Source organism: Varanus komodoensis, unplaced genomic scaffold, assembly GCF_004798865.1.
Source record: "Varanus komodoensis strain SLA01 unplaced genomic scaffold, ASM479886v1 scaffold33, whole genome shotgun sequence".
NCBI classification, from domain to species: domain Eukaryota; kingdom Metazoa; phylum Chordata; class Lepidosauria; order Squamata; family Varanidae; genus Varanus; species Varanus komodoensis.
This window is the reverse complement of record NW_025335817.1, coordinates 1,475,330-1,503,153: the sequence shown is the minus strand read 5'-3', so window position 1 is coordinate 1,503,153 and position 27,824 is coordinate 1,475,330. Positions and strand designations below refer to the sequence as shown.

General features: G+C 46.8%; 1 protein-coding gene across 4 annotated transcripts in view; it reads right to left on the bottom strand.

The window, feature by feature from the left end:
- FAM189A1 (family with sequence similarity 189 member A1) overlaps positions 1–27,824 on the bottom strand; it is a 157,609-nt gene that overhangs the window by 55,211 nt on the left and 74,574 nt on the right. Inside the window, exon 1 of one of the 4 annotated variants that reach the window (XM_044438691.1) lies at positions 25,955–26,390. The exons of the other annotated variants lie outside the window; for them this stretch is intronic. The gene's annotated coding sequence lies outside the window, so the exon portion shown is untranslated. Of the gene's footprint in view, positions 1–25,954; positions 26,391–27,824 lie in introns of those variants that run through there. 4 annotated transcript variants of the gene reach the window in all.

Genomic DNA, 27,824 nt, shown 5'->3' with positions numbered 1-27,824 from the left:
CATCTCCTTTCACAGCTGGCTACTTCTAGCACAGAAGCTCCACAGCTCGTCCATTCATCATCTCTTTGGGCCCTCAATATTTTCTTGAAGAGGGCCAGCCCACCCTCATCAGCCACAGTCGAGAAGAAACCTAATCAAGCATTAAGCAACAACCGGAGTACATACCAATCTTTTGACGCACAAGGAACTTGGGTGACCAGAAAACTTATTTGGCTGCTTCCAGATGTAAGGCAATATGTCCCCCTCCTATCCCTCATGCCCCTTTGTCAGGCAGCCCTTGGGGTGTTTGGGTTGCTTTTTCTGCCCCCCAAATGAACCCAAGGCCATCTTAACAAGTTCTCCAGCCTGCAGGGAAAAATATTTGCAGAAGTGACATTACAAGCACCCGGCTGAACTCTCCTCCCATCCACACCAGAACAGCAAAAGGAGGGAGAAAAATAGCACAGCAGCAAGAACCAATGCCATTAAAATGCACTTTTATCTTACCCTACTAATCCTTTCCCAACATGGTGCCCTCCGGGTGTGCTGTGCTAGGACTCCCAGCATCCCCAGCCGGTATCCCCCATCTACAGGATTAGATACAGAATACTACAGTATTACAGGCTGCACTGAAAAGGAGCAGACACAATTCTGCATTCCAGAAGGCAAGCAGTGCTTCGACAGAAGCAGAATGTACTACTGCCAAATACCTCAACGGCATCCGTCCGTCATCAAGAGCAGCCCAGGAGTCGCAAGTGAATGTGAATCAAGCTGCCCACAGGCTTTCCCATACCTGGCCCAAGAGAGCCAGGTAGCGCTCTGAGCATTGCTCCTAATCAGAGGAATGTGAAAACAACATTTGCTTAAGTTCCCGGACTGCTAATACTACAGCATGGGGAATAACTGCAAATACAAAGACCAGTCTTTCACAGGCTTGCTGCTTGTTCCCGTTCAATCATCTCCTAATTTAGACCAAGGCTACCAGGCTAAGCCTGCTCCACTCAGTTCATTCCAGGACCTGAAGGGGCCATGCCTGCTCCATCGCTCAGTGCTCCGCACAGACCTTCACCATAAGCAAAGGCCTGACCCTGATACTTACACCAGGGTCTTCCACTCAGAAATAATTGTTGCAGTGACTGTACTTCCTAGCAGGAAGAAGCTCCATGGGGGTTCACCACCGTTTGTGTTCTTCATGTCTAGCACGTCATCGCTATCTCCAGGTCTAGAGTGCTTGCATTTGGCAAGGTCCCCAGTAGAGAAAGAAGAACCCGCTGTCCCATTTCCTATAACATCCCCATTTTTTGCAGCACGAATCAGCTCCAAAATCCCTTGCAAATTTATTACTAAGTCCGCACAAACATTTATGCACATTTCTGCGTGCATATTCACATGTACCAAAATCTGTGTGCAATTTTGCAAGCAATTTCTATTAATATGTGCATTTTTGCTTGCTATTTACCCTGGTATATGTTTTGTTTCTTTTTCTTTTTTGAACAAAGAACTGCATTGCAGAATTTGGAGAGGTGCAACTCCCAAACATTGCTGCATTCCAGTTCCTGGATTGAGTCAGTTTGAATTAAAATGCAAACCCATCTCCCCGACCCCAATCCCCAAGTCCAAAGGTGAGGTATCATTTATAACAGTGGTCTTGTACAAGAGGAAACCCCTCCTGGTCCCAGAATTTTATTCTGAGTTTCTTTCCATGGGCTCTGGGAGCTGGCATGTCCTAATGATGGATGGATGGATGCCTGGGTTCCAAAATCAGATAAACAGAGCAGTTTTGGTGAGTGTTGCCATAAAAGAAAACAAGCCACAAGCAGATGAGTGTGAGGAGAGCAGCAGATGGCTTTGCAATGAAGAGAAGAAGCAAAGCTTTCGTCCATATGGCAATGGGTTCAAGTCCAGATTCACCAGCCAAGGCTAACTTGAAAGAGGGGAGCCTTTCAAGCCAGCGGCCCATCCCAGAACAGAATGGGAATCGCACAGCTGCTGTTTGCTATCTGGCTAGAAATGCGTGGCACCTGAGCAGCAGGAGCTTCGTCCGGGAACAGAACACAGAGCCAGAAACATCCAGGACAATGCAGAAGGCAGCTCAACAAGTCCTTCAGCACCACGGAGAGCTCCAAGACTTTTTGACCAGCTGAAAGGCTTTAGCCCAGTCTAAGTACCCCGATGCTTGCTGAAATCTCACTCCTCCAAGGAAGAGTGGAATGGATTTTAAAAGAGCAGTGATCTGGCTTGACACATGAAACTTCTACACCTTGCTAGGTTGAGAGCTTCGTCTGTTGCTCTCAAGATGTTTTCTCTTCCTGAAAGCATCTGTTCAGCCCCAGCAGCTTCTCAGAGATCTCCTTTAGTACTCCTTTAACTCTAATTCCTAGCTGCTTCTGATATATGCAAGAATTCTTCATTGATTGATGTTGGTAGCAATATGCTCCTCAAAACACTGGTTTGCAGCTCTTATTGTCTGCTAGAATCACAGGTTTGCAAGTTTATGATCAAGATTTGGGCAGGGCTACCATCTTCTGAAGGGAGACTTCTTTTCTACAATACCTTCCTTGGTGTTGCTGATGATGGCTTGGATCTGGTAGTACTTCCCCTAAACAGTTCTATATTCTTCATGGCAGACTGAGGCCTTGAAACCTTGTCCCCCCAAGTCCAACACTCTAACCTCTGCACCACACCCTTGCACTACAACTGCTATCATCCCCAGCCAGAATGACCATTGGTCACTCTGGCTGCAGAGTGTGTGAGATGCAGTCCAAGCCATCCAACAAGCTCAAGGTCAGGCAAGGTTTCCCTGAGCTCTCGCTGTACGCAGGGGCCTTTGGCTGAATTTTGAGCATGCACTGTAATTCAACGGTGTCAACAAGAGCCTTCAAATGGCCGCGTGGGGCCCAGATGAGGACCTACTTGAGTTCCATGTTCAGAGCCAGATAAGTATCTGGGGAAAGTTTCGTACTGAAAAATAAATTACACACTTCACGTCCCATCAGAGACCGCATCTTTCCCAATCATTGCAAAGCCTCCATCCTCTGAGCTTCAATCATTTCTGTTCAAGGAATAAATCAAGGGGAACTAACTTTAGGATGGTTCTCCAGTTATTCACAGAACTGGCATTATGCTGCACGAGAGTAGCATGAGAATAAATCAGCGCCAAAAGGTCTGTCATTAGTATCACATCCTCCAAGAAACAGAGCAGCGATCCTGTCATTTGCACCAGGCTTTCCGTGTGCTCCTTTGTGTACTCTTAATTTAAACTGGGCAGGTACACACCTGCTCCAACTTCCTGAGGCCACAAGCTGCTCCCCATGCTTTGGCCCCGATCCGCAAAAGTGAATATACAAACACTTGGATGGTTTGATGGAAACGGAAGCCAAGTGCTGAGCTGGAGGGAAGAAAGAGCTGGGTACATTCTGCGTGAAAAATAGGCATCCATTTGCTTTAATGGATCACTCAGTATATGGCAGATACACACTGTCTTCCCTCTACACAACTTGTACAGTGACCATTCCATGCAGGAAGTGACTCAGCCCCCGATGCACCATGCTAGGACCCCTGAATGGATTGGGGGCCCTGCATTTGCCCTAGAGTAAAAGAAAAGGGGGAAATTATCCATTCGCTCAGTTTGTCTTTGAAGTAACTCGTGATTTGGGTTTAACTGATGCACCAATCTCTCCATTATGGTTCAAGTCGCGACATGTCACTTGGATCAAGCAGATCAAGAACGGGAAGAAGAGGCTAGGAGAGACTGCGGCCGAGCGATGAGCAAGCGTAGCCTGGGCACCCCAGCCATGCCTACAAAATTAGCTTCACCGCGGCGTTCCTCCCATGACCTTCCTGGAAAATCTCAGGGTGGCTGCAACATTCTCTCCCACCCAGATTGTTCTCCAGACTTGCAGGTTTTAAATTACCCAATTCTGTTTACGGAGCAACACTGACCGAGTCATTATTTGCCCATTTTCCATTGGTTAAAGCAAAACTTTCAGACTCTGTTCAGGTGGGTCCACGCACACCAGGAATGGAAACCTTCAGTGTTTTCCCTTCACTGGTTGCAAAGGTTGAGGAGCACAAACACACATTGATCCAAGACCGTGGAAACGAGGCTCTTGACTATGCTATCCTATGGAAACTCACGTCAAGGCTATGGTCAAAATGATGTTCATGTGTGCACTTATTATGTGGGGTGTGCATCCTGATTCAACAGGGGGTTTTGACGAAGGTGGGCCTGCTCTTTGCTGACCTCTAAGTATGCGTGGAGGAAATGAATGGAAACCGGCAGCAACCTGCCCAGGTACCGTTTGCAAAGCGAACATCAGAAATCCTCTGACCAAAACCAGGTGGCACAGAATGTGTGGCAGAGCCAACTTGGAGCGCAAAAACAGGAGCCACCTGCGCCTCCCTGGTAAACAAACAAAAACAGGTTCTTCCTAGTCGATTCCTGCCGCTTCTTTTTTCCTCCTAAGTATCTGATTTTTCAACTTTGATCGTACGATTTGCCAGTTGCTAAGTGACCCAGACAACAGCCGTGCCAGCCTGGCAACTGCTTAGCATTCCCTCCACTCACTTTATCCCCTTATTATTTCTACTGTCACTTGGGCTTATTATCTGGCCCTGCTCTCCAGATCTGCATGCAGCCCAGAATGTAATAAAAATTCAGCTCTTTCGCTGTGGTTTCCACGTGCAACGAGGCAGCAATCTCGGTACTGCAATTGTGCGTAATTGGAGTTTTCGCCCTATTTGAGGAGTGTAGGGGGTGGATGGGGAGTGGGGTTTCATTTGCATCCCGAGTAAAATTATTCATATTCTCAACCTCATGGAACTCGTTGCATGCCCCGATTACCAATTAGCTTTCCTTTGCATTGTACATTTCATTCTCTAATTGCAGATGCAACTGAACAGCAGCCGTTTGATCTTCTCCAAACAGCCCCCATTACTTTCACTGACGCAATAATACCACCAGCAGGATTTACAGAACTTTCTATCCCCCTTCCATTGATCTTGGCAGCGTGCCTTGTCTGTGTGTGTGCACACATATCTTCCCCTCTCCCACAATTTCCCTCTGGCAATTCCTCCTCCTCTGTTTCTACCTTCTTGCTTGGTTTCACTCACATCTCATTTCCAGGGGCTTATAAGACCTGTCTTACCTGCGATGACCAAATCTCTTAAAACCTTCTCACTGATAAATATATTCGATGCTCCGTCTGTTAAACGATCACCTGCCTGCCACTTCAAGAGCTTCCGAAAAAGAGCCAGTTCACACATGCACAGCCAAGTCATACGACACGCTGTACTTTCCCCTTGTCTCTGACAACCCAGAGTCAGAAATGCGAAGCGAGTGCTGAGAAAACTGCTGCGCAGAAGGACAGCTATCATTAACTGACTGCTGTAGCAGGAAAGCACAGTCCAGTACACAGGTCTTTCATGTATTTGAGTCTCTTTCAGTTAATATAGCAGGCACGTTTATACAAATTCCATGATATAGCTGATATTTATATTACTCTTTTACGATGCATGCACATGCCTTCACTTGAGGAAAGGTGAGACACATATTTTAATGCAAAAGCAGTATGGATGGTGGCAGCAGCGATATTAAAGTGTAGTTCTCTCTCCAGAGAGAGAGCGCCTTCAGCACAGGATGCAACCAGCCGGAAAAATGAGATCAGTACAAGGCCGGCCCTACCATTAGGCAAAATTGGGCAGCCCCCTCAGGCCAAGGATGCTGAAAGCTGAGCGGGGCTCTGGATGCCACCGTCTTCAGCTGAGGGCGCTCCTCAAGGGCACGGTGGGTGGGGACCAGAGAAGGTCCTGCTTCAGCCGTGCCAGATGGGTTATGGAGTTCTGCCCCCAAAGAAGCACACAGGCTCCCCACTCTATTCTCTTTTAGGCAGAAATAGGTTGGTGCTCCAAGCCTTTTTGAGGAAGGTCTAGGGCTGGTCCTAATTCATCTCTCAGAAAGCTCTGATGATGCAGCCCCAGAGCCCTAGCTGGCACACGTGGGTCAGACAGAAGTGAGGGACCCGGGGTGTTTCTACCCCCTCCCCTTCCCCCTCCCCCCCCCAAATAATACTCCATTTCTTCTTACCAGTTCTATCCCACTGAAACCAACAGAAGGAAATGGTTCCATGCCCAAAGGATCCACTCCCTCCCTAGGGAAATTCGCCTGGCGCCATCTTTATTTTCCTGTTGGCACCAGGCAAAGACATGCCTTTTGGGGATTTTTCTAACATTTAGCCTGAATGCTGTGGCCCTTTTCATATTGCTTTGGTAGATGTTTCAATCTGTTATGTTTTAATTGGCTTTAATGTGCTTTACTTTAATATGCTTTATGTATTGTAAGTCATCTAGGAAGGCCTTAGCAATTATAGATGGCATATAAGTACATATATAAATAAACAAACAAATTTCTTGGGCTGGTTAAGATTACAGGCCAGGTGAGGGACACGGGCTATGGACATCAGCACTCTGCAGCCTTGGGATCTTTTGTGGGTCCCTTCAGGACCAACCTCTCTCCTCACTCTTGGAGGGAGAGATCTAATTGATCGTGGCTGTGGAGCATGGAATAGTCTTCCGGTACCCCCCAGACTCTCTGCCCCTTCTTGACCGGAACGTTAACTTGTACGCCTCTTCCATTTTCATTTTCACTTTCGCCAGCATGTTGTACCCTCCAGCACCATCTTTACTTGGGCTCAAATGATCCATTTTGTGTTTTGAAGTCCAGAGCCCATCTCTGCCCAATGCCCTGGTTCTTGACCCAGCTGCATTCCTTCATTACATAGTTATTCTCCTACTTCCCCCCAGGGTCTCCGGAGAAGTACAGATGCTTCCCTGAACCCACATTTATCCTCATTGCAGCTCCATCTGCTCGGTTAACCTAGGAGACATTCTGCAATGCTGAGCTGAGACAAATCTTTGCTTAGCGTAACAGGAAACAGCAGCAGCAAGTTCTTAAGAAACCAGGACAGGAAAGCAGCTGAAGGGACACAGAGAGAAGCCATCTCTGCATTTCTGGGCTTGTAATGCAATTTGCAGACCTAAAAACAAAAACGAAAATGCAGAGGGTACTTACACATTGAAAAATGCAGGCAAATATATGCTGGGAGAAACATGTGCTTATTTCCAAGATGCACACAAGCAATAAAGAGATTTGCAGAAAAATATGCATGAAAATGAGCACAGATTTTAAGGCAAAAAAAGGGGAAAAGCTCGTTATCTGATGGAAATGCTTGAATTAAAATGGCTCTCAAGATGGAATTCAGAGAACTTGGTGAGCTCCAGTTCTGCCGATTCACATGTCACTACTTGACACTGATGGGGGAGAGAAGTCAGGAGAGGAAAGGATTTTGAGGAACAGGGAGGAGGAGTGGTAGAGAAAAAGGTGGTGAGCTAGGAGGGAAGGGGGTCTGGAACTGGGACAGCGAAAAGCTGATCATAGCTGGACTTGGAAAGGCTGAAATAGCAATAGATGGAAATTTAGGGACTAGAAACTTTATCCTGATGGGGGAGAGAAAGAGAGGGCCAGTACAGCAACTCTTCAGAAGGAACTCCAGTGCAAGAGACAAGAAGTTCAGTTCTGAAGGAAAGTAAGCCTTCACATGAAACATTAATCGGATCTTGCCGCTCATCACCGATAAGGTATATCTTGGCTGCCCACCTCCACACCACCACATTCCTGTTCGGAGTTGTAGGGCCCTGCCATGGTAAAAGGAGACTCACCCAGGAGAAAGGGAAGATTAAGAATCAGCAGAGGGGTAGATACATCATAAAGATAGCGCCCTTCATCTCAGGGAATGCGATGGCACCATACATTTTCTGGAAGGCACAACCCCATGGCTAAATCAAAGAATATGCAGGACAGCTTTAGGGTTATGGAATTACTTGGTCAGCTCCAGCAGCGGGAAGCATGTCCTCCAAGGGGAAAAAAGCTTTTACATTCCAAACACCTGCACAGATAGCTTTCCCTCAAAGGGAAACATTACTTTAAGTTGACTCAAGGTATCCTTAGACACCTCGAATAAAGGAGACTCTCTTTTTATTGCAATCTGGGCAGGAGAAACAGACACACAGAAGTATTTGTATAATGGACCAGGAAAATGGCTTTGCTTTCTGAATGGGGTGAGTGAGGCAGCCTCCAAGGCCGAGCTGAAATTCTGCTGCCTATGGAAGCTCTCCGGATTGGTTGCATTTCAGGCCATGTAATTCCCCACCAGCATGGTCGAGACTTCTGGAGAGCACCAGACTGGAGAAGATTATACTGATTTGGGATGAATTCAATTTCGGGGTAAAAATCTAGCAGATATTTCAACCTGTGAGCTCTCACCTAAAGCAGAGGATCTATCCTGCCTGCCCTTTCATAAATTCCAGGACCAGAGAGTCTCAGAGATGCTCCTGAAGGCCCGCCAGGGCTACCTGTCGAAGGTGGCCTGCCACAGGTCAGCATCCTTTCCCAGTTCATGCCATTGCAGGCATTCCTACCCAAATGCCCCTCCCTGAAACATCCACGCTTTTCTCGGGTCCACCCATATACTGACTTCACTCCCACATTCACGCCTTTCGGCTGATTAGTAGCCAAAACCATTCCCATGCTAGCCTTCCGAAATCCAGCGCTCTCCCGCTTTATACCTTAATAGCTCAGTTAAGGGAGAAACCAGTTTCCTTGCAATGCCTTGTACAAGAGATAATTTCCATACATTATACATCAGATTGTCTGTTGTATTTAATTTGCATCCATTTTCCCTTCTTTGAAGGACTACTTTGTTACACGGACTTGAGAGTACCAGCTGTTTTCATCCTACTAAGAGAGACATTTAACTAGCATCAAAGTGGATTCAACAAGTCCGCTCTTCTCTTCCTATCTCTCTCAAGGCTTGAAGCGCAGAGCATGGACCAACCCAACGCGCACGGCTTCTCTCTCCTCCACCCTCTCCCCGGCCAGAAGCCCTTCCCATTTGCAGATCCACATTTCTGTGGTCCAAAGCACGTTGGAAAAACATGTCCAGCCCAAATCACATCAGCTCTGCAGAATGGTCTCTCTTAGGGGAAGCTGCCAAGAGCAAAGAGGAAGTGCTTGCGTGCAGGACTGAAATCAAAGGAGGCCACTGAGAAACCAGAAGGAGATTTATTTATTTAGAGCATTTGTATGCCGTCCCATCGCATAGCCTCGGGACGGCTTACATAAATAAAATAAAACATAATACAGATAAAATCCAGATCCACCCTGGCTGCAGATTAAAGCCTACAAACTGATATTAAAAATTATTAAAGTATCGTTGAAATAAAAAGGTCTTAGCCTGGTGCCAAAAAACAAATAACGATGGCGCCAGGCGGACCTCTCTGGGGAGCGCATTTCATAGACAGGGCACCACCACAGAGAAGGCCCTCCTCCGGGTACTTTGCCTCCTAATGCCTTTCACAGAGGGTTCCCGGAGGAGGGCCTCTGCTGCCGATTTCAGGGGGAGGGAGGCCAAATATGGAAGAAGGTGTTCCTTTAGGTATCCAGGTCCCAAGCCGTTAGGTATCCGGGTCCCAAGGAGATGCCAGTGGGCTGAAGGAATCCCAAAGTCCTCAGGACCACTCCTGGGCGGAATCCACTGCAGGCCAAAGGACCGTAGAAGACGGTGCTGGCAGAGCGGATCCAAAAGGCCGGGTGTCATTTAGAGGGCGGGAAGCAGAAAAGGGAGTATGGGGAGAGCGGAAAAGGGTTGGGACAAAGGATCTAGGAAGGCAGCAGGTGCGAATGGCTGCATGGACAGGAAGCCTGCACACCGAAAATCCGGCTACAGGTCTTACGAGTTCTTACAGGCTGGACAGCTGGCTATTTCCCGCACTGCCCAGAAAGGGTCCCTTCCTCCGTTCAACTCTCAGTCCAGCAACATCTGGGGGTCCACCAGTTGCCCAGCTGAGAGATCCAGTGCAGTAGTTAAGAGCCCAGGACCGGAATTCAGGCGACCGAGACTCTGGTCCCTGCTCAGCCAGGAAGCCAACAGGGTGACTTTGGGCCAGTCACAGACTCTCAGCCCAGCCTACTTCGCAGGGTTGGTGTTGTGGGGCTGACTGAGAGTGGGCAGAGAAGAATGCCAGCTGCTTGAAAAAAGAAAAAGCCAGGATGTGCCTCTAATAAATAAAAGCACAGGGCCAGTATCAATGTGATGCAGCCGCCAAAAGGGCAAATGCTCTCTTGGGATGCATTAACAGAAGTATTATTTCCAAATCACGGGAAGTAGTAGTTCCTCTATACTCCTCACTAGTCAGACCTCACCTGGAATACTGTGTCCAGTTCAGGGCAAATTTAAGAAAGATGCAGGAAAATTAGAAAGGATCCAGAGGAGGGCAACACAAATGACCCAGCCCTACTAGGAGAGACTGAGAGAACTGGACATGTTCAGCCTTGAGAAGAGAAGACTGAGATCCCTCTATAGGTTCCCCAAAGGCTGTCACAAAGAGGAAGGCCAAGCTCTCTTCCTGCTGATGCCAGAGTGCAGGACACAGAATAATCAATGCAAGTTGATTCAGGCTGGACATCAGGAAAAGCTTCCTCATGGTCAGAGCAATACGACAGTGGGACCAGCTGCCTGGAGAGGTGGGGGGCTCTCCCACACTGGGGAGATTCAGAAAGAACTTGGGCAGCCACCTGAGTGGGATGGTGTGACTTGGTGTCCTGCAGGGGGTCGGACACGATGGCCTTCTTGGCCCCTTCCAACTCTACTATTTTATGATTCTATGAAAGGTAGGCATTGCTGAGTGTGCCACTCAGAACGTAGCCATACCACCAAGTTCCATCAGGGTATATTCCTGGTTATACTTAACCAGGTTATACTTAACCATACAGGTTATACTTAACCATCATGGCTGGTGCAGGTACTAATAATATGCATTAAAGGACTTCAGACTCTCTTCCTTTGCAAGCTGCATTTCCCAAGGCTCTCTGAGAAGAAAGAATCTGCAAAGCGACTTTCGGCAACCCAGTTGGCATAAGGGCCTGCACCGCACTGATTAATTCTGCCTGCCGTCTTCTTGTGTGCTTTTGATGCTGCCTTAGATTAAGATTCATCCTGAGTAACTGATTGGTTCCTTGATAATATATTAGATCAGTATCGCTTCATAATTTGTTAACAGGTTGTATGAGAATGTGGAACAGGTGGTCTGCTTTGGTAATGAAGAACAGGTGCTCCCGAGAGACACACACGTAACAAGCAGCCGTTTGTCACAGCGACCCACGTCAACATCTCAATCTCTGAGCAGACAACTCTGTGTGACATTAACACAACCCCCAAAACCATGTCAGAAAGCCGGAATGCAAAAGCGTGTTTTCAACAAGCACACAGAGCCCCTGGGAAGAAATAAAAATATGCTATGACAGGTTGCCACACAGATGAAGAGGTGGAGAACACCTACCACAATTATATGGCTATAAAAGTGATGCTCCTAAGATGCTGCCATCTAAACAGAACAAGGCTTCTGTGAGATTTTTTCAATGGAAAACCGTTCAAGAGAAGAGGACGGATTGCAGAGTGCAAGAGCCGCAGTTTCAGAGCAGGAGGCATGGCTCCGGGGAGGCCACCCGGACTCTCTGCCTGGTTTGGTGCTCCCCAGCGGCCCTGGCCCCATGTTGCTGGTCGCTTGCATCCCGAACGTCACCACTCGGTGGCCGCAACCCACGTTTCCTAAAGTGGGTGTTTGAGAAGTCCATCTTTTAAGACTTCTTTGGTAAAGAGGATGAAAGCAGGGAGAGCAACAGAGGAAGGATTTAAGAAGTGGCAGTGTGACTAGTGGAACTCCATGTCCCGGGGAAGTTTGCCTGGCACCAACTTTGTAATTCCCAGATGTGGAATCCGCTCTGCAGAGAGCTTCACCTGGTGCCGTCACTATTCTAAAACCATTTTATTTTCCCAATGTTTTAAGATCTGATTGTTTTAATTGGTGTTTTATTGATGGTTGGAATGTTTTAGGATCCTGTGTTTTATTTACATTGTTGTATTGTCAAACCGCCCTGAGACCTCGGTAAGGGACAGTCTAGAAAAGTTTTAAACAAACAAACAAACAAACAATTCTTTCGGTGCCAGAACAAGATGTTTTTATTCTCACAGGTCCTTAAAGTTTAATCATTTCAGCCATGGTTAAGCTTTTATTGTATGTTTGTTGTTGCTGTTGGTTGTGTTTTTACTGTTTTGTTTCCATATAAACCACCTAGGATGCATAACTAAAGAGAAGTATCTAATTTCCAAAAATAAAAACCCCACCTGCAATAGATACACAGGATATAAGCGGTGTTTTGCCATGCAGCAAAATAAAATCTTCCTTTCCCTTTGCGAAGCAAACGTTCTATCTCCATTCTTGAGGAAGGACACCACCTTTGAAAGAAGGCAGAAACCGCGGAGAAAGCAATCAAGTCCAATTAAAAGAAATGCCTGGATTAATATCTGGGAAACGGCTGGATGAATTGCAGCTCATCTGCTTGGGTTTCTGTGACAAAGTTTCCTTCCAAATGGAGGGAAGCGGCGAATTCTATTCCCTTGTCAGGTGCCCACAGCACCCTGCTGTGACAGTTTACCTTGAGAACAAATGGAGGCCTCGATATAACAGCTCTTTGTGTAAATCAAGATTCTGCAACGGCTGTGCCCAAATACCTTAAGGAAATAGCATCTGACAAGGACAGGTACCCAAGGACTGGATAAGCAGATCGGCTCTCCCGGATTCTCCTGAGAGCTGCGTAATCATACAGAAGCAGACAGAAAGGTCAGCGCTGCAGTCACTTTTTACATCTGTACGTCTACCAAAATATGATTCCCAATTAGTAAAGCAAGACTAATCTCTCTGGGATCTCCGAGGATGGACAATTGCTCCAAAATTCGCAAACCTTCATCACGGAGAGAGGAAAAGCTTTCCCCCAGCTAATGTGAGCATATTTTATCAGACAATCCCTGGTTAGGGGAACTCAATGCACACCTTTCCATAGCAGAAGGACCACAACACACTTACGTCAACACACCTGCTCGCTTGTCTCCCAGCTGCCCCCAAAAGAGTTTCCATGCGTTCCATTCCCAGGAAATCTAATTAGTCTAAATTGCATACCATAAGCAAGGGATCCAAGTCACCTGTCAACAGATTTTTCTTTAAGCCATATCCTTAATTACAGCAGTTCTGCTTCTGGAGGGTTTTCTGGTGCGAAATACCAAGACGAGGGGACTCCAGATTCTTAAAACACAGATCAGTAGGGAGTAGGAGAGAAGTAGAATCAGAAACATGTTTCTAAAAGGGGTAGCAAATATACACATGTTTTCTATGGGAAAGCTCTTATGCTCATCACTAATCTTTTCCCACCTAGCCATCAATACCCAAATTTTCTTGTGCTTTTGCGCATCCAAGAAGCACAAACATGGCAGTAGACTATCAAACTAGTCCACTTCGGCCAATTCTGTTGCCTTTATTTCCTCTACTGAAGTAGCTCCGTGCCCCCATCTGCCTGCAAGGGATAGACAGACACTGAAACAAGGAGGGAGGGACACCATCAAAGCTACTGCAGGAAAGTTTGCTTGTGCTTCGTGGCTTGCAGGGCAGGGATTGGGCACGTCAATTACCCAACAATTTTGGAGCCCCACGGAGCACGCCCTGACCTATCTGGGTAACCAACGGAGCCAAGGACAAGAAGAGTGCGAGCATTTCCCCCCTTGCTTATATTCTGCACCTGTGTGTCAAGAAACCACACATCATGGTGGAGAGCCAGTTTAGGAGAGCCAGGGTGGTGTCGTGGTGAAGAGCACGGGACTGGGACTCGGACGATCCGGGTTCGAGTCCCCGCTCAGCCATGGAGCCAACTAGGCGACTTTGGGCCAGTCACAGACGTTCAGCCCAACCGACTTCACAGGGTTGTTCTTGTGGGGATAAGATGGAGGAGGGAAGATGATGTCAGCTGCCTTGAGCCCTTTGCAGGAAAAAGGCAGGATATACAAAAATAAATAAACAAAAAAATTTAAAAAACCATCTGGAACCCAAGTGGTTTTGATTCACCAAGAGTATCCTTAAATTTGGAAGCATCGTACATGGCTGGACCGGGCCGCTGAGATGACCCGGGGTCCCTGAAACAGCAACAGCCAGTCCAGGACTTGTTTGATTCATACAATTTAGCAGATTGCTTAGAGAAATCAAACAACGCTTCCTCAGCCAGACAATGCGAGAACTACCTGTCAATTTATTAATCACTTGGCAGGCCTTAGCAAGTGAGTTTGTTTCGCCAATGTCAGCAACGGCTCAGTTTACTCAGGCGCCATCGCTCAAGATGGTCCGCCGCACGAGCGTGCCTCGGCGTTCCTCCTTCCAGCCCGGCTCAGACAGCCAGCGAGCCCCCTAATTTGATACGGCTATTCATCTGGAGGTTGCATAAGTGTATTAGGGCAAGTCTAATGTCTTTTCTTCTTTCATATGCCTTCCCTTCAGCATTTCAGAGTGCTGAGCCAGCATGTTTTTAGGGAGCCCCTTTTCTTGATTTATACAGGGGCAAACTCCAGACTATTAAGACTACCATCTCAGTCGAGTGCGGATGAAAATAGTTCAAGTTGAAACCTGAAGAATCTCTACTCTTTAAATGAGTGGCTTGATACTAGGGGCCGTTTCAACACGTGTTTCTTCCATCTCTGATTTTTATTTCTGAAAAAACACCATTGCATCCATTCTAGGAAGATCCTAGGTACATGGCTTGCTCTATGTAGGTGAGGAGGGCTGGTTTGGATGGGAAACAACTCACGCATTTCATTTATGACATCTCTATACTGCTTAATCGCCAACATTCTCTGCATGTTTTGCAAACTGCATGTTTGCCCCAAACTCTGCAGTGCTGCAGCTGATCAGAATAGAAACATAGAATCATAGAAACAGAGCGAGTCAGAAGGGGTCTCCCGGGCCATCTAGTCTGACCCCTGGCTCTGCTCATGACATGCCCACTATGTGCATGTCCAGTCTAATAGAAAATAGATAGATAATGCTGGGTTACAGGGATAAACTGCCTGGCCACATATGAAACATGTATGTTTTACATATGTTCCACCTTGCTATTAGGTGTTTCGATTAAGGATTGTGTTTCGATTCACAGACCATTAAAACCTGCTGCCTCTTGCCCCAAACACAAATGCAAACAGGAGCACACTTTCCAGAAATTCTCTCATATTCCCAAGCTTATGATTACGTGTGAAAAATGTTTATTGAAACAAAACAAAAAAAAAAAAAAAAAAACAAAAAAACAAAACAAAACAAAACATGCACTTAAAATGTGTATTTTTAAAAGTGTGCATTTTCCAAAAATTAAAAAAGTTCTGCTTTTACACAGACAGGTACCTACCAAACCCTGAGCTTCCTCTAATACATCATTACCTCATCGGTAAGTAACTGGTTGCACGAGAATTATGGCACCAAACTGTGACAACCTGCTCTGGAAAGCCATTCTTACCTCCTACCAATGAACATTTCTATAGCTACAGATTCTCTCTGCAAGGCCACCCACAGAATATGAAAAGCTGAATGACCTCACAACTATTAACTTTGCTTTGCAAAACTGTTCTTGAAAATCTGCCACTGCTGCAAAGCCTCCAGCTTCTGTCTGTCTGTCTGTCAGTCTCTCTCTCTCTACCTGTCCTGTCTCCCCGCTTCCCCAGTGGAAGGTGAAAATTGGCCTTTATGATCTATCTCCCAATTCTTAGACAGGAGAATCATTTGCACCTTTCTTTGATATGAAAAGGGTGACACGAAATGTAATAATAAAAACCTTTCAAATGCCTTCTGCAATGCTAAAATTAATGGGGGGAAATGCCAAAAATAGTTTGTTCGTGTGTTTTTGTTTTTGCGTTCAATTTTCATTTTTGCTTTGCCTGGCATGTCATGTCCATCCCACACTTAAAACAAAAAGCAGCTTTTCCAGCTTGTGATAGGAGCATTTAGCTCTCAGTAGTTGATCCAAATAAGATCACAGGTAAAAAATGCTATGCTTCATTTTAAAAAATTAAAAGATGGAGATGAAGGGCTTTTCCCCTCCATCAAGCAAAACCATCACATGCTACCAGGATTCAACATTCATCTATCCAAACACGCCAAGCTCCTCTGTCGTTTTTGTTTCCACTGAACTGCCATTGCCATCAATATCTTCACAGTCAAGAGACAGGGTTTTTTTCCATAACATTTGTCCAGATATTCCCCAACTGTCGGAAAGAGGGAGCACCAAGTGAGCCCTGAGCACAACACATGCCTAATTAATCCCCCAAGCACTCAGTATGGAGCCATGTGCCAAGAGATGCCTGAAAACACGGCCCTGAGATCATCCTCCAATTCTGCACATTGTCTTTGCGAGGGAGCCCCTTGCCAGCCCACGGCATCCGTCCTTTGGGAGACACTCGGGAGTAATCAGATGCATCACATTTTCCAAGACTCAGCATCACCCGGACAAAAACACTTGTGAGTATCTCTTCCGGAACTGCATGCTGCTTTTGGGCCATCCGTCGCTTCCGAGGAAGCTTAACAGCACTCCTTTACACGACGAACCATCCTAAGTTGGAAGGGACTCGAGGGTTATCTAGTCCAAGCCTTGCAAAACCATGATGCATGCGAGGAAAAAATATGAGCTGATGGGATGTGAGCCAGCAGTGATGCTCAGAAAGGGATCTTGAGGGGGTGGTGGACAGAATAATGGTTACGACAACTGGATTTGTTTAGTTTACAAAAGGGTTGAGTAAGGGGAGACACGGTGGAGGTGTTTAAAATTATGCATGTTGCGGAGAAAGTGAAGACAATTTTCACCTTTTCCCATAACATCTGAACCTGGAGACATCCCATGAAACCAGTTGTGGGAGGTTCAGGACAGGAGGTTCTTCTCCACACAACGTATAGTTGAAGCATGGAAGACACCACCATGGAAAGCGGTGATGCCGCCAATCTGGATGGCTTTAACAGGGGACGGGACGGATTCTTGGCGGAGGAGGCTGTCCGTGGCTACTAGCTTTGCTGGCCATGGCTTCCTCCTCCACCAGAGGCGGCCTGGCCTGCCTGCACGCACCCGTGGCTGAGGAGCGGGGCAGGAGGGGGTCTTGCACCCCTCCTGCTGGAGGGATCCTGGGCAGCTGGTTTGCCATCGTGTGTATGGGGGGCTGGGCTGGATGGTCCTTGGCTCTGATCCAGCAGGACGCTTCCTACATTCTGGTGTTCCTACCCAGACGCAAGCCCCAGTGGACTCAGCGGTACGTGCCTCCACTGCTATGGAATTAGCAGTTTAGATATCTGCTGTTTAGATATCCAAGCAGCCTCTGTCTATAAATCTCAAGCAAAAGATAATCCATCACCTTCTATTCCGTCATCAGACAGCTTATCCTAAAGCTTAGAATGACATTTAGCCTAGATCGCCTCTCCTGAACCCTTTGATTCAGGTCCTACCTTCCACAACAGAAAAGCTCTCACCAAGCCAAGCGCCATCACCTGTGTAATAGATCTGAAAATAAATGTAAAGGTGGAGGAACATCTCCCTCTTCTCCAGCATAAACATACCCACCTCCTTCTAGGATCTGGCTTCAAGGGATGTTGCCCTCTTTGCTGTATTCCTCTGCACTCATTTGCTTCGACAAAATCATTCTTCAACTGCAGTGCTACAACCTGGATGTAGGATTCCAGGTGAGGACTGACCATAACAGAATGCCCTGGTACCATCTTGATAAATTCCTGCCACCCAAATTGGATGACATAATCACCAATGTTTCACCACCTGTAGGCCAGGCCAGGCCAGGCCAAGCCAAGCCGTCCGTGACAGGGAAATTCACCCCACTCCTGGCAAGACAACCCATTAAAGCCCAAACACTTGGGTAAGTAAGAGAGACTTTGCTTAAAGGACGGATGGAAAGAGCTCTCCTGGTGAGGGGCAGAACAGCTCCATAGCCAGGGAATAACTGCAGAAAAGACCCTGGTAACCACTCCCCCACCCCCACATCTGTTTCTTCTTTGCCAATATCTATCACTTTCCCAAGACACTCCTAAGCCACATGCCAGAGCGTACAGTCAAAAAACCCCAAACAAAAAAATGTACACTGCTACTATTTGGTTCTGAAGAGAACTTCTCAGCTATGAGAAAGTATTTAGGAACAAGTTTGCTTTCCGTAAGCACCCAAAACCCATAAAGACCACTGCCTAATTTGCACTAATAGGGGGACCAGAGAGGGGACCATTGCTGATAATCTTGCATGTTGGAGATCATCCTTCAGATATTAATCCCAAACCCTCCAGGGTTTACAGGGTCAAACCATTGCTTTTTGCTACATAAACATTCAACTGCATGCCTAGGGCTGGAAGTCAATGCTTGGATGGGCTTGGATAGAAGCACAGAGCTGATCGTTTCATGCCCCTCTTGTGGAATTCCCAGGAGCATCTGTTTGGCAGTTGTGGAAAACAAGGTGCTCCCCTGGATGAAGAATTGGTCTGAAGCAGGAGACTCTTTGTGCTTTTGGGGTGTTCCTGCCACATGTTTGGTAAACATCCTGAACCTCTACACTGAAAAGAGAGTCTTTCTGCTTAGATGGTCCTTGGAACTAATTTTACTGCAGAATAGAAGTGGGATATGTAAATAAATAACGTAACAGCCTGGAAAGCCCAAGTGATCTGCAGGATGAGCCCCAGAATCTTCTGCTCCTCTTCTCTCTTGGCCTCCTTCTCTGCACTCAAACAACTGTGTAGGCCCACAAAAGCATCTAGGATTGCTTTGTTAACTTCATGCAACTTATTGTCCTCTCAATTAAAAATAGAATCATAACAGGAAAACGCATCTGTCTTCCTAATGATTTTGCAAGCGCCTATTTAAAGACAATCATGCTACTAATCGACGTCACCACTGATTTATTGTCGAAAAGCAGACAGCGGAAGCCACCTCCGTGCACTCAATTCATCGAAGAGGGAGTGGATCGAAGCGCTCCCGAATGGCTGCCGCAGCCGTAGACAACGGCAGAAATTATGCCTAATTGCGTCGCCTTCATCAGGACCAAAATGTATTCTGAGACATGCTTTCATGTTGCTGCTGATGAGAGAACAATAAGCACCATCCTACATGTAATAAACTTGGCACCCTGATGCTCCTGACCCTGAAAATATTTTAAGACCCAGAAGTGTGGCTTGGAGTCATCTGCACTCATTTTCAATGCACCACACCATAAATATTAAACAAATGCACTAATTCAATCAGATGTAGACAGGAGGGGATGCATGGGTGGTACAAACTATAAAAACTGGAGGAAAATGAGAAAAAAGGTAGTGGGGATGCTTTGCATTAATTGTTTAAGGACGTTCCCTACTCCTTGGTGTTCAGACAGAAATAGCTTTTAAATAGAGAGTGAAGACATTGTAAAATGCCAACCGTTAAACCAATATGAACAAAAACATCCAGACACAAGCCAACAAAATATTCCACGAATAAGCTGTGAATGTTTTTAATGGCTTTCTCCTTCCACTTCCAAAGGGAGGGTGCTCTATGCCGAACAACTGTGATTTGGGTAGAGCGAAAGACCAAAACTGATTGCTGCAGCTTAAGACACTCTGGTTTTAAATTCTTGCATAGGTGAAGACTCTTTTACTATGTCAAAGACGTGACCAGCACAGGAAATCTTCCCCATTATCTCCTCCTTAACTGGGAAACAGAGAGACCAAGAAAACAGAATGCCTTAGATCAGGAAGGCCACAATTGCAAGGAAAAGGAAGGCAGAGCAAAAATTACAAATAACAAGAGCAATGTTATTGAACTCAGTGTGTTTTGAGCAGCAATTCCATGGCCGTTCTCACGAAGAACCCCTTTCCGTTCCCAAGTGCCCACACTGTGGCAGGCCATTATTTTACAGCAATAGGAAATGAATTGGTTGTCCAGGGCTGCCCTTGAGTCCAGACTCCATTCTAATTGCCCAAAGGAAGAGACTGTGGGCACCATCGCATCCCAGAATGGCCCCCATCCAGGGAAATCAGGTGACCTTGGAACGCCAGTCCTATATGACTATTGGAGAAGGGTCGTGGCCCACTGGCAGGTGCCCAGGTTTGCACACACCTGGCCAAATAAGCTGCGTTCTTGCAGGTCAGAGCAGACCTCCATCTAGCTCAGGACTGTCCACTCTGACTATCAGCAGCTTTTAAGGGCCTCAAGGCCAAAGGTCCTTCCCACTTTCTCCCTTGATCCTTTTCAGTGGAAATTCTGGGCTTTTCTCCATGCAAGGCAGGGAGCGCTATGGAGCTGCAGTCTCCATAGTGCCTGTGGTGCTATGGAACATGCGGTGCTCCGGCTCTGGTAACAGCCCTCCAGGGTCTCAGAGTGGGAAGAGTCACCTCCCGCCTTGAGTTAAGCAGAGCTGCTCCAAATGAAGCCCGGGATCTTGCATGCACCCAAGAGAACGGCCGCCTCCCCCCAAGCGCTTGACTCGTCCCTTCAAGCGAGGCTACTTCTTGGTGCCAACGGGCCAAGAGTTGCCGCTCCAAGGAGCTGCTCTCGTTCCAAACCAAGGTCAAGGCTGAAGCAAGAAGGCTGCCGAGGTCAGCAGCTGGCACGCCCACCAATGCCCCAACGTCTTGTAGAAAAGGAGGCGGTCACTGTTGAATGGAGAGCGACAGCAGCAACCAAGCGCGTGGTTATTAAAAACTCTCGGCCACCAGGAACATGCCGAATAAGGATGCACGATGCTGTTTTCCTTCCTTTTCTCAAAGGGGAAGAAATATAGAATTACCACCCGGGAGAGTGGCCCTGTTTGGAAAGTAAAGCCAGAATGTAATACTGCATCCTGCAAATAAATATAAAACCTCTCAAATTAAAGTGTCATTTTGAATATTGATTTTTATAGAGCGCAAACATGAAAGGCCCTGAAGTGATAGGCTTTTAAGGGATGATGAGGCCAAAAACAGAATGAGTCCCATGCAGAACTACGGGAAAATAATAACTTCTACCTGGGCTATCTAAATCTCTCCATTTGGGGTCCCCGAACTGAGCCGGTCTCATTCAGCGCTGCTGCTGCTCCTCTCCCTGGGATATTCTTTCTGCCTTGTTCTGATGATCACAAATTAGTGTCCCTGTAGGTGTGAAGACCTGCCATGTACAAGGAGGACTAATTAGCTAAGCAGGACTTCTTCTGACCAATAATGGCCTTGTAGACAAAGGCCTTTCATAATCCTGCCATTTGGGATCCTTTGAGATGCCAGAAATTGAATACCCCATTCCTTTTCAAAGAAAAGAATGGCCTCTTGTTCTCCCAGGTATATAGCAGCCTTCTCCAACCTGGACGATTTCCCATGCCTTGGACTAGATCTCCTTTCATCCCCAAACATCTGGAGTCCACCCCACTTGGGGAAAGAGGGTAGGGAAGGCTCGCTTACCTGGTGCTACAAACACCCTAAGTAACAATGGAGGAGATGGCCAAAAAAAGAAGATTGCAAGAGCAGGAGAACACAGAAACTTGAAAATGTTCCTGGTCCCAAAGGGTTAAGAGGAAAACACTCCCCACACAAGTAGGGGAGAAAATGAAAGATGCTGTTGAGCAAGATTAATGTATTTGCTCTTGCATTCTCCAGGCAAATGATCGTCAGCAATGTTCATTTCCAAAGCAGGAAGAAAAAAGATAGAAGGAAACCCATTCCAAGTGTTTTGGAAATTAGAGCATGAGTGTTTGAAAGCTGCCAAAAGCCAAGCACCAGATGGGACAGACTTCCAGGAGGAGCAAATGAAATGGAAGAACAATTAACGGATATATTTAGAAGGTGCCAGAGAACAGGGGAATTCTTGACGGGCCGGGAGAGGCTAATGTAACACGCTTCGAGGACCTTTAGATCAGCCCTCGTCAATGGGCCAGCTTTTGTGATGCAATGTACTGCTACTCGGGGTTACCATGGTGACCCGAGGCAACGGGAACAAGCAAAGAGCATCACGGTTGGCTGAAGGGTAATTAAGACAGGCTTGTTCAGGAAAGGGTGATGCTAACGCCCTCACGGGCCCCCTCATCCCGCTCGGTGCAAAACGTCCTGCCAACAAGGCAAGCTGATTAGCAGGTGGTCCGACGAGACGGCGAAAGGAGCGGTGCTGCATACAGCAAAGGGAAGGAAGGCCGAGAATGGCCCGTGCAGCTGGGTAAACAAGAGAGCGAAAACACACACAAGGACGGCTTCCCTCTGCAAAGGAGGCTTCGTCAAGTCGCACCAAATCATCTGGAAAACGGTCCATAAACTAAGGATGCGATAAGTGAGCTGATGTTTGGAGAACGTTTGCAAACCAGAACGTTGACCATCTGCTCACGTCCTCTTCACCCAGTTGGCGTTCCCGGGATCCTTAAAGGGAAGCCATGACAAGTACTCAGATAAAACCAATATAACTCTGTAATACAGAGATGCCCTGGGAGAGACATGGGTTTGTCCCAGTACCTCCCTCATTTCACAGTGCCATGCAGTCGTGATGGGTGAAGAAATAAAAGGCACACTGCAAAATTGTGTGCCCTCACAGGCAACAGATTTAATAAAAACACCGAGTGCCAGAACGATCATCGCAGTGCATCATCCAGCAAAAGCAATTATGGTCTGCCTGAAATTAGCCAGCACATTCCTGCATACAGTATTGGAGAAACACAATTATATTCTTCCAGCCTTACATGTCTGATGGAAACAACCTCCTTGGAATTTTCCTGACCATGAGTAATGAGTTCCAGTGTCTTGCTCATTCGTAAGTACAGGGTGGTGAGAATTAATGAAAAAATTACAACCTCTCCTGTACATACATTCATCATTCATTCATTTCCTAAAAAGAGATGCTTTGCATCTGTTGTTTGTCCTTTTCCATACCTACAGACCTTGCCTCCTGAAATTACAAACGTGAAAAGAAAAATTTGAGCAAATATTCCTTCTAGATTTAAACAAATAAACAAATCCTGTATGGGAGGCTTTTCATTTTGAGCACTATCCATCATAAACGATCATTGCAATACAAAATGAAATGCTTATTAACATTGCCGGAATTCAGCAGAACAGCTGCGTGTGGCAGTAATTCGTTTAGGGAGAAAGTAATTTGCAGGCTGCATTAGGGAGAGGAAATCAGTCTTCCAGGGTATGTGCATTTCAAGGCAGTAGACACCAGATCTCGATGAAAATTGGGAACAATGAGAAGACACTGGGTGGGGGGTGGCTGGGAGTCCAAAGGCAGGGGAGTGAACCCCGCAGAGATATGGGGGCCCCACTGAATTGCCCAGGACTGTGTACCCTCCTAAATTAACACCACGTCCATATGCATCATAGAAGAAGTCACCCTCCAGCCACCTCTGCTGCTACTCGTTAGGTCAATACATGCAGGAAGCGTTTTGCGGCAGAGGCGCATAGGGTGGCCACGTGTCCTCTTTTAACAAGGACACCGCACGCTTCAAACTGCTGCCGGAGGACCGTCCTCTATGTTGAAGGCATCCCCCGCTTGCCTGGGGTTGTCCAGCCCAAGCCTGGATGTTAAAGGTAAAGAGGCATCAGAAGGAAGAGCAAAGGGGCTGGCTTTATCCTTCCCCGGGGAGTGCCTGGCCAGCACCCCAGACGGCTCCCCCGGCCACGTCCTCCTGCAGTATGGAAAAACGCACAGTGTTTGTCTGAAGTGCAAGTAATTTAATTAATTAAATTATTCTGCGTCTACCCACATAAATTAGCACGCGCCATTTTTGTGCAAAGTGCTGTCCCTTTCTTTGACGATTCTCGAGTGCCCAACTCACACGCCTATCGCAAGCATTACAGAAACCTAAAAATGCCGCCCTGTAACAGTCCCTTATTTGGACTGTGCTTCACCAGTTGCTTAAAGCAGTAACACCTTAAGAGCTTATGAAACTTTCCAGCTGAGTTAAAATGCCCCTTTGCACATTTATTAGGCAAAATGGGAGAAAGAGGGGCGCTTGTGCTGAACTCTCCAAAATACTGCAAGCTTCCTTTTGATGCCTGATGCAGCTCACTCCCATTCTCCTTTGCAACAGTTTTTCTTTGAAGAAAAGAAGTTTTTCTTCTTTTTCATTCATTCCGTGGAAGTGGAATACACATCAGTTAGGAAAAGCATGCATTTTACAAAAGTCATGCTTCTGCAAAGTTGCATTCGTGGCAAGCTCAAAATGCAAATTTTTACGAGTGCGCCTTTCCCACAGGGTGCATTTTAAATATACACATTTTTCCGAGTGCATGTTTTTCCACTTATGGATGCAAGTTCAGGAATTTGTGGATATTTTCAGGAAGCATGTAGTCCTCTTCATGTATGCAATTATGGCTGAGGAGGGGGCATCTTTCAGCAATGTGTAAACATCCCTAATTGCCATCTTAAATAAAGACATCAGAACTAATCAGCGGCTCTCATAAGATGATAACCTTCATGGAATTATAAGTTATTCAGGTATTTTTTTCAGAAAGGGGTAAAGAGTAAAACAAGTCCAAAGAACTGGACTGCCCCCACTGGTCTTGCATCTTCTGTCCTGAGCTCCCAGCTACCCTCTTGAAGAATAGCTATTTCCCTGATGATCAAACAAAGGTCATTTACTTAGGGTTCTATCAGACTGATACAAGAGGGTCGAAAATATAAAATAAACCTCTGTCAAGAAGGTCAGAATCTGTAAAGATAAGCCTGGAAGCAGATGTTTTAACTCCAGATGCCCTAAGGAAGGGGTGTGAGTCGAGACAACCATGTACAAAATGTAACAAATGTTTCCTGCAATGGTTTTTTGTGAGCCTACTCATTATAAAAAGCTGAATTTATAAACAGGCTGTGCATGACAACTGAGGCAGGTGGTCCTGACAGGAGACGGGCTCACTCTGTATTGAGTGTGCACCTAAAATAGAGTCCTTTTACCAGATAAAAGAATCTGCTGGTGTTGCCTTCTCTCTCCCTGTCAGACAATGAACAAGGGCTCATTGAACCCTCAAGAGCGGCTTTTCCTGTCCTCAACACTCTGTTAGAGGGGCAGGACCCGAGTCCCCGAGTCTACCTGCATGCACCTGAAAGGAGGTAGACCCCTTTGGGCAACTGGGTACCCCAACAGAGCGGCACAGAGGCTTCGACGCACCTTTGTGCAGAACCCTACTAACAGGTATGCAGGTTGCACCCTCGTGGTCTCGCCCAGCTTCCCTATTCAAGCATCAGGCCTGAACAGAGCTCTCAGCTAGTCCCGTATCAACCATGATTGATGAACATTAGTGGCAATAATTGGGCTCACACCTGAAGCCTGAGATGGACTCGGGATCTTTGGGTCATTTCTGGGTCTTTCTAAGATGAGGCTGGCTTCCTGCCTAAGGGGAGGGAACAGATCCTGGACCTTTGCTCCCGATTCATGCTTGGAGCATATTTAGCTTATTCCGGTCTGTTTCTCCAAAACTCGGCTGCGAGGGAAGGAGGCAAGGAGAGAGACTGGATGACTGACAGTCCAGAGGTGCAAATCACCGCACTTTGGTGGGGAGTTTCAGAGACACAGACACTCTGTCTCCTCTCCAAACAGTGTCTTTTGGCTTCCTGTCTAGAAATGCTGATTATGAGAGGGAACTGGTACACACCTCTAATGAAAATCCCTGGAGCTTCTGGCAACACAGAGCAGAATGACAGAGGCCCCCTTTCAATAAACCTGGAGGATTGTATTTTTGCTTGTTGCTCAAGGCGTTGTAGCTTTTGCGACTGCCAAGTTCACTTCAACACAACTGCTTATGAAATCACCTTTCCTCTGTCCCCTTTGTCTCTAACAGGGATCTGTCAAATAGAGATTTTTTGAAAACCAGAAGCCCTTATGGACACATGGCATCCTGAAAGCTTCAGCAGCCGTAATGAAACACCCATCTTCTCAGTCCCTGAGCGACAGTTGCTTCTTAGTGATGCTTCTCGCCAGGCAACAGTTTTCTCACCTTGAAATAATTTCCTGATGTCCACTTAGGATCTCGGCTTTGTTCTGCCAAGCTACAAATTTCCCCTCTCCTGAAAGCCATCTGCAGCAATAAACATACCTACCTGAGAGAGGAGTCGACAGACCGTATGGCTGAAATCCAACCAGTGATGGGGAGGCAGAAAAGCATTGCTAATTATTTATTCAAATACGTGACAGGGGCCAGCATTCTCCAACAGCTTCAGCCACTTAGAGCAATTTGAGAAAACCCGAGGAGAGCCGCTCGGCCCAATGGCCCGACAATAAATTACATCAGCTGCTCTGAAGCAGTTCCAGCGTTTCGTACATTTTCATCCTGCCCTTCCTGCAAGGAATGTGGAGCAGTGCACCCACCCCCATTTCAATTTTATTTCACAACAAGAAGAAAGGGCTTTCCTGGAAAACAGGCTGTGCTAGGACACTGGCAATCCCACAGAGACTTCCTCCGGATGCTGTATTTTGCCCCGGTCAGACAATCGCTCTATCCAGCTCAGCACTGACTACCCTCAAGGAATGTGCTCATTTGGAAGTCAACAGCTCCAACATCCATCCTTCCAAATTAATGCAGGATATTATAGCACAAGATACCCTTCTAATTCCACACTTCTTTGGAGTTTGCAATGCATTTCTGGGATTAAGAAGTTTCTCCTAGGCGTATAAGCATGATAAAATGCACACTACATGCATGTTAGGATAAACGCATAAAGAATTATCCAGTGCATGTGAATGTTTGTGCAGATCTCTCTCTCTCTCTCTCTCTCTCTCTCTCTCTCTCTCTCTCTCTCTCTCTCTGTGTGTGTGTGTGTGTGTGTGTGTGTGTGTGTTTTCTGTCTGGATTAAAGTAGATGCAGGGAGGAAGGGCCATATGAAAAAGGGATAACAACTGGAAATAATCTAATGAGCCCATTTATGCTACTGGAGCGAATACTATGGACACAATAGGTTAATATAAGCTTAACTTAATAATATGTTGAAAATCCAGCTGAGAGAGGAGGCTCACTCATTAATTATGAGCAATTATACTGCTGTGAGCAACGCCTCTCCAGCGTTTTGCTTTCGTGTGATCAGTCGCAATGGCTTTGGAGAGCTCGCTGCCGGTGCGTCCACGTACCTGTAAGAGGGCTTGGCAGCAGGGCCTCACTGAGCATTCAGAAAATCCCAGGTTCAGACCCAAGTAAAAAGGATGACGTAGCCGGGAACAGGGAAGAAAAGGTTTTCCAAGCTCCCGGAGGGGGGAAAGCTCCAGGAACTATTCCCTAGTCAGGGTGGTCCGGCACTCCCTTTGGAGGATATGGGGCTCCCCCACAAGCCAGAGACCAACACACGCCCCCCCCAGCTCTCTTGAGTATGGGGGCAAAGAAAAATACCTCCCCGTTGGCTTCACACTGCCAAGGCTGCTCCTGCTAAGAGAGGAAGAAGGAAAGGCAAGGGAAGGAGAGAAGTAGACATAAGAAGAGTGGCGGAAAGAAAGGTCTGAGGGCAGCAGATGGGGAGCGGAATGCCTCTTCAGGATCTTGTCTTGGATTTTGAGGGCTCCAGAAAGCAAGTTTGGGATGGGAAGGCTCATCTCCCATCTGGACTTAGGTTTTCTGAATGCCCCAACCCCACGTTCCACTTAGATGAATTCTCATGACTTCCCATTGGGAAAAACCATTGACTGAAGTCTTAGCAACAAGCTGCTCCTTGGGGGACATCAATAGCCTAGGTGGGCAAGTAGCCAACCTCAAAAGGAGGCTGCTTTGCACACCCAGGTGAATCGAAATAGCTCGATGGCGTGCGGGGTCACCAAAGCAATAGGAAACTGCTCATCGTTCGAAGTTTTTGAGGTGCAACGTGCTAGCAGGGGTGATGCAAGGATTCCCACACTGCCACCGTTGCTAGAAGTCACTGAGAGCACGGACACTGTGGTTGGAACCAAAGATGACCGACGGTAAAGATGACCCCAAGTGCCAGAGA